Here is a 16307-nt window from a genome sequence, read left to right as displayed (position 1 = left end):
ATTTGGCACTAATTATTCAAAAAAAAAACGGTTAAAATAAAATGTCAACTAGTTTATTGGTCAAGTTTCTTTTGCCGATTTGTCTAGTGAATTTTTTTTTTTTTTTAAAGCTTTTATTTCTAACCTAGAGCTCAGATACCAGTTGTAAAAACAATTTGTTTGTGCAAAATTAAAGAAGTGAGAAGAAAAAAATGGACACAATGAATTTATGTGGTTCAATAATATGCCTACGTCTATATGCAACGACAAGGAAAAAGTCTGACTATAAAATAGGATATTGCAACAGTAACAAGGAAGCACTCTAACAAGACTCAATCCTTAAATACACGCTTGACTCTCTCTCACAAAGAATAGAGAACACTTTTATTGTATTGGAACTAGAGTTGCAGTACTCTTTCTCACTTTGTGCATCTCACTCTCTCCAGGAACAAATCTATCTATAATCATATCACCATATACTATATGATAAAAGTTGAGTTTCTAAGCCACGGTTGTGCCAAATGGTTGCATTGAATTGCAACAATTTAAAATCAATTGTTTAGATAGAGACAGATTCTTAATTGTTCTTATAAACTTTTCCTCTATTTATTTTTGGATAGACACAAAAGCATCTTAATTGTTCTTATCAACTTTATTTACAAAATTTTTAATTTTTCTTATCAACTTTTTCTCTATTTATCTTAGGATAGACATAAACACTTAATGTTGATATATTTTTCTTTCCTTCACATCACTTTATGAATAATCAACAATTTTCTTTTTTTTTTTTAATACACGATTTTTATCCAAAAAAAAAAATTAAGGAAATTCAAGTCTAGCAACTAAGAGATATTTTTGGATAGACTCTAGCCCGGAAAGTATGAGATTTTTCTGGATAAATCCAAGAGAACATTTTTTTAGATTAAAAAAATAGTTGTACATTAAAGAAAGAATAAACCCTATTAGCAAATTATAAAAGATATAAAAATCCAAATTTTCCCTTCAAGTTTGGGGTAGAGTCTCATTCCCTTAAATCTCAAAAGATGAGTGTAATTGTACCTTAAAATAAATTAGATAAAAATGTAGTCATATCTATAATTAAATAAATTGAAAGAAAGAGTGAAGTTTGAGAAACATGTATATACTATATAAGCCATGTTACAAATAAAAGTCAATTGGTTGGCAACTCTGGTGCAACCACGTTACAAGGATAAGGAGCTCGTATTATACTCAATTGTCATAAATCATCTTTAACGGGAAGATTGTGTTGAGATGTGTGCCCTTAAATTATATTGTATGATACTATGTATGACATTATGTATGACTTAATGTTGTGATTAATAAAGTTGTTTTATTATTATCTAAAAATAATGGTAACATGAATATTTAGACATTATCATATAGTTCATTAGATGTATAGTATGTGATTTAGTCACAGAAAATATAAATCATTTTTCTTTGTAAACTCAGAATTTTAGTTCGTAGTCGATGATGAAATTGGGCATTTCATCTACAAAGACTATAACATATCAACTAAGATGATTTGTATTGATCATGGAAATGGAGATTTCTAATTGGTGTGTTGATATGCTTTAAGAGTTAAGACATATTGAAGTGGACCGCTGTGAGATTTATTATTCTCCTAACGACTGTCAAATGAATAATAAACTCATAACTTATATTGACATGAACTCTTAATCTTGAGAGAATAATGGACTTGATCATGAAATGTAGGTTGCTTTGATATATCAGGAGTGGGGTCTAAAGATACGATCAAAACCTCAGTATGTTGGGCAACCACATTTAGTGTTAATAGAACATATATTCTCAAGATAGAATTCATAATCTTTTAACAGAGATATAAAATATTCTCTTGACATAAGTTTAATGGGTTTGGTTATTCAGAGTGTTAGACCTAACCACTTTAGTAAGGAGTTACTAAAATATATATTTATGGAATTGAATTTCATAAATATATGATGAATAACTTAAAGGATTAGACCAGGTGCTCAAGGAATTATGATGTAGTAATCTTCAAAGTGACAGTCTATATTCATGACTTTGTATTACTACAAATATTTTATGAAGGGGTTACATGAACAATAAAGTTTTGGAATATAATTTATAAATAAGGCCTAGAGTGCAATTATATTTATATAGTGGTATTAAATATAGTAAATGGTAACTTTGGATTTGTCAAAAGTTGACAGAAGAGCCCAAGGCCCATTGGAGCTAGTGTCTTATTGGTCCTTTTTGGTCCCATTTTATGCCATACACTTAAGCCCAATTGGAAAGATTCAAAAGGTCAGCCCAATTAGATAATCAGTTAGATAGAAAACGAGAAACATACAGAATTTTTTATTAAGGAATAACACTCTTGTGAAATGATGTATGTGTAAGTGTAAGCCACTCTCTTTAATTCTCATTTGAAAAACTGATTAAGAGACCACACTTCTTGGACGTTAATGGAATTGGAGTGATAATTAAAAGTGTTCCCAAGTGCTTCTGATCTTTGTTTTGAAATTCACCACACCAAGGTACACTCTCTTGTTCTCAAATTCTGAAACTTACATAGTGCACGTTATTAATTGCGAATGAAGTAGATCCATTTATTTTCCGCTGCGTATGTTTTGTATGCGATACAAACATGTATTTTAATCCAAAAATTGGTATCAGAGCAGTCTTCACTTTCGAATCTATATAACATGTTTTGTGAGTTTTGTAATTAGTGACAACAGTTTCATGTTGTTAGAAATTAATTTTCTGCATAGTTGTTAAAATTATTGTTTGATACAAACTAATATTGATGTTATGATGTTGTTTAAGTTTAAATTTAAGTTCAAGCAAGTTAAATTGAACTTTAAGGCTATTGCATCAATGAAATTCAGTTTTGATATCAATCTCTATCCATTATGTTCATATAATGGTTGTTTGTTCATAAAAAACATTAAAAAACTGTTTTAGAAAAATTCTGAAAAATTCAAAATTCGCAAAACTCAATCGATCGAGCATCTATCAAGCATCGATCGAGCAGGCAGAATTTATCTCGATCGATCGAGATACATTCTCGATCGATCAAGGACTGAAGATACATAATTTTCTCTAAGTGTTTTTTACATGTATAAAGAGCAAGGCTATGTGTAATTAGTTTACGCATGTTTTAAAATTAAAAACATTTCTTTTAAAATATATAATGGGAGAGAGATACAAGGGTTGCATCTCACGGCCTCCATTATCAGTTCATAGTAATGTGGGATAAGCACCTCGTCTTGGCGTATATGCCTCGCGATCCCAAAGGAGGGTGTTTATTTCATAGTATTACAAGATTGAACTTACCCGTTTAAAATAGTGTGGATAAATACCTCGTCTTTGCGTATATGTCTCACGATCCTAAAGAATGGTGTTTTGTTTTATGGTACTACAAGTTTAAACACTATAAAAGAGAAATGAAATGTAGCTACACATGATTCTAAAAAATGGTGTACACTAGACTAAGCGTAATGTTAACCTCCCAAAGGAGCTACGTCATTATTACTTAGAGGCTAAAGGTATTACGGCATATTATTAGTGTTTGATAAGAGTTATCATGATAGCACTAATAATGAGAATAGTTCTCAATCAATCATAATATTTATAATAAACTTGCTACCAAGGAATTATAAACATGAGATTGGGTTGTCGTTGCATATCTTATATTGTAGTTTTATTAAGGTTCCATATTATATGCTTATATGCTAAATAGATAATGTTCAGTTCACTTATTATATTCATGTTTGTTGTTTTCAGATTTTATCATGACATCATTTAGCCCACTTGTTGCTATTTTTAATCAAAACAAACTGACTGGATCTAACTACGTTGACTGGAAAATAAATTTGGACATTGTTCTTACAGCTGAAGAGCACAAATATGTACTTACTTAACCATATCCTAACTTTCCTTTATTAGATGCTTCTCTTAAGGAAAAACAGCGATATGATCGTTGGCAGAAATCTAATGAGATGGCCAAGTGCTATATCCTAGCATCTATTTCAAATGTTCTACAGCATCAAATGCAAGATGTAAAATTAGCTTCGGACATTATGCTAAGTCTGAAGGAGATGTTTGGTGAGGAAGGCCGTTCTGCAAGGCAAGAAACTATGAGGCAAATTTATAATACCAAAATGGCTGAAAGAAATTCAGTGAGGGAGCATTGTCTTAGGATGATCTCTAATCTGAATACATTGGAAGTTTTAGGTGCCGACATTGATGAAGAATCCCAAGTGGATATGATACTCCAGTCATCACCAGAATCATTCAAGGAATTCAGACTTAATTATAACATGAACAAAAAAATTTATTCATTATCTGAATTAATGAATGAGTTAGTGGTGGCGGAAGGCATTCTTGGTACACCCAATGTTGAAGCCAATCTAGGTGAAGCTTCTTTTTCTCAATCCAAGTCGAAAGGCAAAAGTAAGAAAAAGAAGAAGAAGAAAAGGAAGAAGAAGAAGAAGAAGGACTTCACCAAGCAAGATGGTAAATAAATTTCCTTAGGAGTTGCCAACAAGGGAAAGAAGGAGTACACCAAAGAAAAGTGTTTCCATTGTGGTGAGAAAGGGTAATGAAAGAGGAATTGTCCAAAATTCATAGCTGCCAAGAATAAAGGTATGAAATGTTCATTCCTTCTTGAAATATGTTTAGTACAAAATCTCACAGATTCCTGATGCGTGGATTCAGGTTGGACTAATCATATCTGCAATTCTTTGCAGGGGTTCCAGGAGACCAGAAGACTGAATGAGGGAGAACTGTTTCTTACTTTGGTTGATGAGAGTAGGATTCCAATTGTAGCTGTTGGAGTGTTTAATTTATGTTTTAGTTCTAGAGTTTTAATATTGGAAGACTATCTATATGTACCTAATGTTCGTAGGAATTTAATTTCTGCAACTTATTTAAGTAAACATGGATATTGTGTTATCCTAAAAGACAATGTTGTAATAAAGAATGATAAAATGTTTATCTATTCTGGCAATATTGTGGATGATTTTTATATTTTAACTCCTGATAAGTATGAATTATACAATTCTGAATTAAATAATAACTCTCATGTAAAAAAAGATAAAGTTTCCTTCTAATGATGCATATCTTTGGCACTTGCGTTTAGGTCATATTAATTCAAATAGAATTCAAAGACTGATCAAAGATGGACTCTTAGGGCCATTGGACTTTGATGAATTCCCAGTATGTGAATCTTGTTTGGAGGGTAAAATGACGAAGCGACCTTTTAATGCAAAAGGTAGAAGAGCTCAAAAGTTGCTTGAATTAGTTCATACAGATGTATGTGGTCCTATGTCAACCCAAGCAAAAGGAAGTTATGAGTACTTCATCATTTTTACGAATGATTACTCAAGATATGGTTATGTATACCTAATAAAACAGAAGTCCGAAGCCTTTGACAAGTTTAAAGAGTTTAGAGCTGAAGTTGAGAATCAATTGGGTAGACGCATAAAAGTCATTCGATCTGATCGAGGTAGCGAATACCTTCTTGGAGATTTCAAGGATTAGCTAATTCAAAATGGGATTGTATCTCAATTGACTGCACCTGGAACTCCTCAACAAAATGGTGTAGCGGAAAGAAGGAATAGGACTCTTTTGGAAATGGTTAGGTCCTTGATGAGATCCTCAATTTTACTAGTTTCTTTTTGGGGATATGCACTAAAAAGAGCAATGCATATTTTAAATTTGGTTCCATCAAAATATGTTCCCAACACACCTAAGGAATTGTGAAGTCGGCACAAGCTTAATATGAAATATCTCCACATTTGGGGTTGTCCAACACATATGTTGAAAGGGAAGTCTGATAAGTTGGAAGCAAAAACAGAAGTATGCATGTTTATAGGGTATTCAAAGAAAACTAAGAGTTATTTATTCTATAATCATAAAGATAACAAAATGTTTGTTAATACCAATGCCAAATTTTTGGAAAATGATTATGTGAATAACTTTAATCCTAGGAGTAAAATTGTTTTGGCTGAAATAGATGAACCTATAGTTGAGTAACCAATGGATGAAATTAGGGATGATGTGGTTGTATTAGATACACCACAAGATACTACTCATGAGATGTCTAATACACAGGTGCCTCGTCGTAGTGGGAGAATTGTTTGGCCTCCTATAAGATTCATAGGTTTGGGAGAAACTTATGAAGCTATCTCAGAAGAGGCTGAATCGGATCTCTACACTTATGAGGAAGCAATGAATGATATAGATGCACATCATTGGATCCAAGCTATGAAATCTGAATTGGATTCTATGTATTCCAATCATGTATGGGATCTTGTAAAGGCGTCTAATGGCATTAAGTCTGTTGGTTGCAAATGGGTTTACAAGAGAAAGAGAGGGATAGATGAAAATGTTGAAACCTTTAAAGCAAAACTAGTGGCGAAAAGATATCCACAAAAATAAGTCATTGACTATGATAAGATTTTTTCGCCAGTAGCCATGCTTAAGTCTATCAGAATTCTCTTATCCATTGCTGCTCATTATGATTATGAGATTTGGCAAATAGATGTCAAGACTGCATTTCTTAATGGCAATCTTGAAGAAGAAATCTACATGTTGCAACCGGAAGGTTTCATAGCAAAGAACCAAGAACATATAGTATGCAAGTTGAAAAAGTCCATTTATGGACTTAAGTAAGCATCTAGGTCATGGAACATCAGATTTGATCAAGCAATCAAGTCATTTGGTTTTGAACAAAATCTTGAAGAACCATGTGTGTACAAAAGACATCGAGATAAAGTAGTAATGTTCCTAGTGCTTTATGTTGATGATAACTACTCATTGGAAATGATGTAGGAGTAATATCATCGGTTAAAATTTAATTGTCAAGTCAATTTGATATGAAGGACTTGGGTGGAGCTAACTATATTCTAGGGATCAAATTTTAGCGAGATCAAAAGAATAGGGTGTTTAGTTTGTCACAAGCTAGATATATAAATAAAGTTCTAGAACGGTTTATCATGCAAAAATCCAAGAAATGATTACTTCCTTTCAGACATGGAGCTCCTCTGTCTGATGACCGAAGGCATAAGACTCTTGAGGAAGAAACCATGATGAGACAAGTTCCTTATGCTTCTGTAGTGGGAAGTCTCATGTATGTCATGCTTTGTACTAGACTAGATATTTGCTATTCAGTTAGCATAGTCAATTGATATCAATTAAATCCAGGACTCAAACATTGGCAAGCTGTAAAGCATATTCTCAAGTATCTAAGGAGAACGAGAGATTATATGCTTGTTTACCGTTGTGAGGATTTGATTCCAATTGGCTATACAGATTTAGATTTTCAATCAGATCTTGATTTCAGAAAGTCCACTTCAGATTGTGTGTTCACCTTGGGAGGTGGAGCCATAAGTTGGAGGAGTGTTAAACAATCTTATATTGCTGACTCCACCATGGAAGTTGAATATGTTGCTGCTTATGAAGCGTCAAAGGAAGCTGTTTAGCTCAATAAATTCCTTTCTGATCTTGGTGTTGTGATAATTGAGCAAGTTCCTATCACATTGTTTTGCGACAATAGTGAAGCGGTTGCACAATCCAAGGATCCAAGAAATCACAAGAAAGGAAAGCACATAGAAAGAAAATAACACATCATTCGAGACATTGTTGCTCGTGGAGATGTAGTAGTAGCAAAGATAGATAGTGCAAAGAATCTAGCGGATCCCTTTACCAAAACCTTGTCGCAAAGGACTTACGAGTCACATTTAGAGGAAATGAGAGTTAGATTAGTGCACAATAGTCTTTAAGGCAAGTGGGAGATTGTTAGGATGTGTGCCCTTAAATCTTATTGTATGATGCTATGTATGACTTAATGTTGTGATTAATAAAATTGTTTTATTATTATCTAAAAATAATAGTAACATGAATATTTGAACATTATCATATAGTCCATGAGATGCATAGTATGTAATTTATGTGATTTAGTCACAGAAGATATAAATTACAAGTTCTTTGTAAACTCAGAATTTTAGTTCGTAGTCGGTGATGAAATTGGGCATTTCATCTGCGAAAACTATAACATATCAACTAAGATGATTTGTCTTGATCATGGAAATGGAAATTTATAGTTGGTGTGTTGATATGCTTTAAGAGTTAAGGCATATTAAATTAGATCGTTGTGAGATTTATTATTCTCCTAACGACTGTCAAATGAATAATAAACTTACGACTTATATTGACATGAACTCTTAATCCTAAGAGAATAATGGACTTGATTATGAAGTGTAAGTTATTTTGATATATCAAGAAAGAGATCTAAAGATACGATCAAAATCTCAGTATGTTGGCAAACACATTTAGTGTTGATGAAACATATATTCTCAAGATGGAATTCATAATCTCTTAACGGAAATATAAAATATTCTCTTGACATAAGTTTAATTAAGTTTGGTTATTCAGAGTGTTAGGTCTAACCACTTTAGTAAGGAGTTACTAAAGTATATATTTATGGAATTAGATTTCATAAATATATGATGAATAACTTAAAGGATTAAACCGGGTCTCAAGGAATTAAGATGTAGTAATCTTCAAAATGATAGTCTATATTCATGACTTTGTATTACTACGAATATTTTATGAAAGGGTTACATGTACAATAAAGTCTTGGAATATAATTAATAAATAAGGCCTAAAGTGCAACTATATTTATATAGTTGTATTAAATATAGTTAATGGTAACTTTGAACTTGTCAAAAGTTGACAGAAGAGCCTAAGGCCCATTGGAGCTAGTGTCTTATTAGTTCCTTTTAGTCCTACTCCAAGCCACACACTTAAATCCAATTGGAAAAGCCCAAAAGGTCAGCTCCATTAGATAATCAGTTAGATACAAAGGGAGAAACATACAAAAATTTTTATTAAGGAATAACACTCTTGTGAAATAGTGTATGTGTAAGTGTAAGTCACTCTCTTTAGTTTTCCTTTGGAAAACTGATTGAGAGATCACACTTCTTGGGCATTATTGAAATTGGAGTGAAAATTAAAAGTGTTCCCAAGTGCTTCTAATATTTGTTTTGAAATTCACCATACCAAGGTACACTCTCTTGTTCTCAAATTCTGAAACTTACATAGTGCATGTTATCAATTACGAATGAAGTAAATCCGATTATTTTCAGGTACGTATATTTTGTATACGATACAAACATGTATTTTAATCTAACAGATTGATGCTTCGTCTATAGTCTATACCATAAGAGTAAGACATCTAAGGATTTTTGGTTAAAATAAGATTACAAAATATCACATAGATTACAAATATATGCCATTATAAAGTTGAGACATTTCTGTCAATAATTGATCTTCGATTTAGGAAGAAAAAGAAATCGTGACAAGGACTCTTTCCGACTCTTTCCTTGCATTTGCCAATACATTTGCTGACGCACTCAATTTCAGATCACCCATAATGCGGTATATGTTTACAAGTTGACTAACGTGACCCATTCCATATCCATGTATTTGACAATTTGTTAGCCAAATTCAATTCAATTCAATTTGTATCTTTGTCAATAATTGCATCTCCCCTCATTTTCTCTCGCATCAATAATGTTTCAGTTGATTGTAACGTTACCAACAGTCATGAATTATTGCTCATAAAAAAAAAACATTCATGAATTATTCACAACATTCTCACATTAGTCCATCATCACATACATGTGGCATCATAATCTACCATTTAAAATTATTTTTAATTACTATTTGTAAGGTGGTGGATTAATTTGGAAATGTTCTGAAATTTGTGCAAATTTTTATTGTGTTTGTATCAAGCCTCTTAAATTTTAGGATTAAAAATGGTAATTTTAAATGTCATAACTAAAATTGCTCAAAGAATAAAATTTAAGGATCAAACAATTTTTTTTTTATAACGATCCTCAAATAATTTAATTCAATATATAAAATTAGTAAACTAAATATAAAACATTTTAAATAGTATTAAACATGATAAATGTTCTATCTTTTATCTATAAAAAAATCATGATAAATGTGGGTTAATGTGATAACTTAGTAGTGACGACATATTTTTCTTTTTAGAAAAAGAGTGAAACCTTTGATTAAAGAAAACTCAACCATAATCAACTAGAAGTACATCATTGAAGTGTAGAGAAACGTCTTCAATCCACACCGATAAACCGCTAAGATGTGGTGACGGAGCCAGGACTTGGAGTTAGAGGGGCGGCTCTACTACTTGGCTATTTGCAGTGACTCTAGCCTTCAGCTCTACCACTACTTGGCCATTGAGGGGTTTTTTTAGTGCCTTTGGTGCATGTGTCTACTGTTAGGTAAGAACAAAATTATTTTGTTTAGAAAACTGTAAAGGGCCTTTTTTTTTTTTTGAGTAAAATTTGTTGATTGGATTTAATTTTTTTAAGTTTTGATATTAATAATTTTTGTTGTTGGGATAATTTTTTTTGGGCTTGTAGATTTTGTTTTAAATTTTAGTTCTATAAAATTTAAAACTGAAAAAAAAATTTAAAACGGCCTTTAAAATGAGGAAAATGTTATAATTACAAACTTTTTTATAAATTGTTGATGTGGTAAGTTGTTATTGGTGAGTAAAAAAGTGACGTAAAAAAGTTGTTATTGGCTCAGATGCGAACTAATAAGAGTTTGCTATCTCAACAATTTGTAAAAATGTTATAGAAAAGTTTGTGGCTATATTATTACTTTAAAAAAAATCAATGATATTATTAAGGGGGCAAAATGTAATTTTATAAAATAAAATTGCTAATATTAATAGTTTGAGTTTGAGAAAATAGAAAACTATGGGAAATGCCTAAAGAAGCAAAGGAGTCAAATTCCCTTCTTGAAGCATTAATGATCTTTGTTGAATCACCCTCGACGGTACAAGTGCCGAGACTAATTTCTTTTGCAAAGAGAACAGCTTTGACAACAGCTAACATGGGAAGAAAAATCTTCTAGGCCAAAAAAGTTGTGACTAAACCCTGATGATCTCAAATAACCACCCTTAATCCTGCCTTACTCGACTCTTAAATCACAGCACCATCAAAGTTCACCTTCAAATTTGAGGTTGGAGGAGGAACCCATCTGATGATCTATGATAAAGAGCTAATAGGGACAGGTGAAGAGAGGACCGATTGTGCTCGAATGAAATCGTTCATGGATTGCTTGGTATTCAAAAAAAACTTGGTTGATGGGGAAGCCTGTACGTAGTAAACATCTCGAAATCTTTCCCATCTTCAATAATATGTTGCACTATATTGATAAAGCAAGAGAAATGCATACTTTATTTATACTATTATTGAAGGAGATTTCTCTGTTTGGACCAGATTTTTTTGTTTTAAAATACCCCTATATCTCTATGTTTAAGTAAAGACAAAACTAAAAGACAATCTGGTAAAAAAACAACCCAAACTTCCACTAAAACGTTGCCTAAAAAATAGGAACACTCTCCTGTTGATTTTCAAATTTATTTATCCACTTATAAATTAGATTCTCAAAATAAAAATTATATATATAAAATAAAATAAAATAAAAAGCATAGTTTTTTTTTTTGTTACTACCACTAAAAAAAACTTTATCGCACATGTGAAGCGCATTTGATGAGACTAGTTAGGGTTTATGCTTATGGTTTAAACACCACCATTTTCCCACTTTCTACCAATAAAAAAAAATGATAAAGGTAATAATGAGGATTTAATTGAAATGATTAATAATTTCAGGGCAGGATCAAAATATGATAATAGTTTAGGTCCTTTAGGAACCAATTATGTCCCCTTGACCAAAAAAATAAAAAAAAGGAACAGGAAAGGAACACCCCCGTGTTAAAAAAATAAGGACAGGTAAGAAATAGTAATAAAATTATTGGTTGTCATTTTCCCAAGTTACCTTGGATTACAGATGACTCGAGTATATGACAGTTACTTCCAACTAGTTGTCGAGTCAGAAACCGCTATGAATTCCTTTTTGGGGGGGTTTATTCTAATCTTACAGAGATTGAAAAATGAAAAGTGGTAGTATTAGATATATAGATATATCAAATATGGGCGGTCACAGAAAGAGCAACTTCCACCACCATACATGAATTATGAATATGATATGGGCGGTGGGTTCCACTTCCCACACACGGAGGACTTTCTATATTAATAAATGGTTATATACTTTCATACGTAATTGGATCTGGAAAGCTCCTCATTATTATATAATTTATATTTATTATCACCTTGCAAAATTGTAAGTTGAGGCTCGTGACGCATGACGTTAGCTTTTTTTTTTTTTTTAAATGTTCTTTAAATTTGGCAGACAGCATAGACCCTAGTGGGATCCCGAGTGAATCGAAAAGGGCTCAAAAGGTGGAATCTGAGGCACTAAATCCTTTCCTTTCATCATTGTTCGCCAAATTACGTAAGGAGAATCTATGCTGTTTGATAGTGACGTTTTTAAGAAGGCTGACGGGAATACACAACCTGTCAGCCAGTCTCATTAAGATGCCGCCTTTTTGGCATTCTAGGCCACACCCCTTACGTAGCGACGTTGAGGTGACGGATCACGTTGACGAGTCAGGGCTGACGATCTTGGCTGTAAGGGTCCTTGGCTGACGTTCTTTGTGGAGGCATACATAAGCTGACGACAGTGTAGGAGGTACACGTGGGCTGACGACCTTGGCAGGTGAAAGCTGAACGAGTAATCCAACCTTCATTTTTAGTCTATCTTGACTTCTGCTTATGTGAATATAAGGAAAGTTCTTGCGCTACACGTTCGACTTTAGTCAAGAAGATTCCTATAAGGAAAGGGCTCAATACAATAGGCAAAGATCCATGAATTACTCTTTCAAAAGGAAAGTACTTCTTCACCAAGGCGCTTATTTCGGCCACATACCACTATATATACCCCAAGACCCTCATGCCCCAAAGATACGCACAATTATCTCAACTCTGGCACACTAGGGTTGTTTAAAAGACTCTGACTTGATCGTCGGAGGGTCTTTGGCCGGCACCACACCGGTGCTCTCTGTCGATCATCTACTTTCTCTCCGCAGGTGTTGCTTCAATCGGAGGAGTACTCGCAGCTTACTGGTGATTTCTTCAGCATCATCACTGTTGTCTGGTCAATTTGTCTTTCAAGTTTCAAGGGTGTATTATTGGTCATTCATGAGTGCGATTATTCCTTATTTTAACTGCTGTTAGCCTTATTATCTATATAGCTAACAGAATAATGATGTAATTTCATTTTACTAATATTAAAATTTATTTTTATTAAAAAGAAGAAAAATAGATTTTACATATATTATGCCATGTAAATTAACTTTAAAATAAATATATATGCACACGTTTTAATTATTTCATTCATTCATCGTTATGGTCAAAACTTAAAAATAAAAAGTCTCGTCTTATCTCTCTCATCTTCTTCCTTTGCCATTTGTTGAGAATGCTCAAAATTAAACTCTAATCTGGTTGGTTCATTTGCACAATATCAGAGATTACCTTTTTAGTCAGCAGTGAATATTTCAATTTCAAATTATCTTCTTCTCAAATCGGAATGTAATCTAAGTCTCCCTCATAATTTCAATTTTATTGGGTTTCTAATCTAAATTTAACCTTAATCTTCTTCTCAAATCCAAATCTGAGTGTTCACAAGGCATGATGAAGCCATATGGAAAAAGAAGAAAGAGGAACAGCTCCATACATAGGCATATACATCCAAATTCAAGCCCTATTAGTACTAAAGTACCGCAATTGTTTCAAATACAATTGCTTCAACAAAAAAAAGAGAAAAAATAGAAAGATGATTCAATGATAGTTAAGGACTAAAATTGAAAACCAGGAATGGTGTTTGAAAGTTCAAATGCTAAAATCATATTCGGTATGTGAAAGTTCAAAAATACCCAAAAAAAACAAACAAACAAGGACCCACTCTTGCATCCATAAAAAATCAACACTATCAATAAACCCACTCTCGTCTTTTTCAACCTCAATGAAAAACTAGGACCAAAAAAAAAAAAAAAAAAAAAATCTAAAATCTCATATAAAGCAAATGGAACTTATGGCAAAATAGATGATCCGGCGAAGAAGGCAGAATGGAGATGAACAGTGGGCTTACATTTAAATTTTGAAAGTTTTAATTTTAAATCCTGTTTTTTAAAACTAAAATCTGACCTGTAAGTTTTTTTTTTAAAGCTGCCTGGCCATTTTTGTAAAACATTTTTAATGAAAAGATGCTACGTCATTATTCCGTTAGCCACATAGGTAATAACACTAACGGTTGTTAACAAAAGGACTAACGACACTCATGTTTTAAATTTGATGGACTAATAGTGCTCATTTGAAACTTGACGGACCAATTACACTCATAGGGTAAACTTTAGGGACTAATAGTGTAGTTTCGCCTAAAAACAATCACAATGATATATATATATATATATATATATATATATATATATATATATATATATATATATATTATAATTTAATTGGATTTGGACTTTTTTGTTTTTGCACTCAATAATTCACTTATCACAAAAATTAAAAAATTAGATAGAACACATGGTGTAAAATTGAATTTCAATTAAAATCCAATTTAGAATCTAATTGGATTTAGACTCTTCAATTTTTGCTCCTAATAATTCAATTGACACAAAAATTTAAAAATTAGATGAAATCCGTGGTGTAAAAGTGGACTCCAATTTAGAATTTAATTGGATTTTTTCTAAGCTTTGGCTTTAACTTTATATATAGATTACTTCATATGTAATAAAAAGTACAAGTAGGTTTTACTTTTATTTTTTAAATTATATTATTTTAGGAGAAATACTAGCTTACAACTATTTCATAATACATTTTATAGTAAATTTTTATTAACTATTACTAGCGGATAAGAATAATATTTTTAGTGGTGGGTCCAAATTAGAGTCAATAACAACTGAACACTTATAATTTTTGTGAAGTTGTTGTAGATGTAATATTTCTTTTCTTTTAGTTAATTAGATAGAATGATTTTCATTTATGACCTTATAAAAATTAGGTTATACTAATCTTGTATTGTTAAAAATTACTCATATATATTGTGGACACCTTATTTTGTACCCCTTACGACTCGAGCTCCTGTTCCCCAATGACCACATCACTCGGAGGCCCAAGATCGATTTAGGGCCCAATCTTGTGAATATTTAGCTTGAAGGATGTTTTCGTGGAGAATAACCTACAGGAAAACCCTACATATGCATATGCATGTTTCATCCATGCACACACGTGTTTGGTTCATGCGCACGCATACTTCATGTATGCACAAGCATGTAGGGTTTCAAAATTCTGTAAGGAAATTTTTTGGACATAAAATGGTGTAGAGTGAATCCCACATTAGCTGAGAGCCACCCTACACCCCTCTATGATCACTATAAAAGATCCCAAAGGCTCTTTTACCAAAAACATGCTAAATTTACTAGAAAATAGTGAATCGAAGAGAGGGTTTTTTATTCTAAAACATCCTCAAGTTAAAGTATTCTTTGTTAAAACCTATTTTGGTCTAGACCTTCGAGTTTAAAGTTTACTAATCTTCTCAGTTTTGTTCTTGATTAGATTTACTGAAGGGAATAGTAAAATCAAAACTCTAAGGAGTTTTAGTGTTTAAGGTAAAAGTTTAAATTTTGTCTTTTTCATTCTTGTTGTTCATTTGTGTTTCTTTGTGTTTTAATGCTTTGATGTATTTGTTGTTAGTTTAGGTTGTTTAGTTTTCATATTATAAGCATGATAGGTTACTAGAAGTCTTGTTTTGTTTGCTCTTTGCTTGTTGTTTTTGGGTTTGTGTTTCTAGCCGTGTATGCGTGCATATGCATATGGGATGCACACGCTGTAACACCCGTCTCACTTAAATTGAATTGAATTGCTTCTAGAGTGGAATTGATGAATTATTTAATTTATTTGAAAGGTGATATTATTTTATATTATGGTCACTACAAAGAAAATAAAAAAAAGAAGATGTAACGTGAGAGTTATTTTTGTGGATTATTCATATTTAATTTTTGGTCTCCTTATCAGTTAAGGAAAATGATAAGAGATTAAAACCTATTTGGATTAGGAGTAGTCTCCTTATCAGCTAAGGAAAAGGATAAGAGATTTTCTATTTGGATTAGTAGTTTAAGTGTTATTGGAATTCTTTAGAGTTTTAGCCTATCTAAACAACCTTAATATGAGTTTTAGTGGGAATTAAAGTCTTGGAAGCTTATTTAAGTTTTTAGTGGGTTTTAAATTTCAGCCCAAGTGAAAATAGTTTTAACGTGTAAGTAAGTTAGGGATTCCTGCTGAAAGATGGAGAGAGAAATTGTGAGATTAAAGAAGAAG

This window comes from Castanea sativa, chromosome 9 (genome assembly GCF_040712315.1).
Source record: "Castanea sativa cultivar Marrone di Chiusa Pesio chromosome 9, ASM4071231v1".
In the NCBI taxonomy this organism is placed as follows: Eukaryota; Viridiplantae; Streptophyta; class Magnoliopsida; order Fagales; family Fagaceae; genus Castanea; species Castanea sativa.
The sequence above is the reverse complement of the archived record's forward strand: the minus strand, read 5'-3'. Positions refer to the sequence as shown.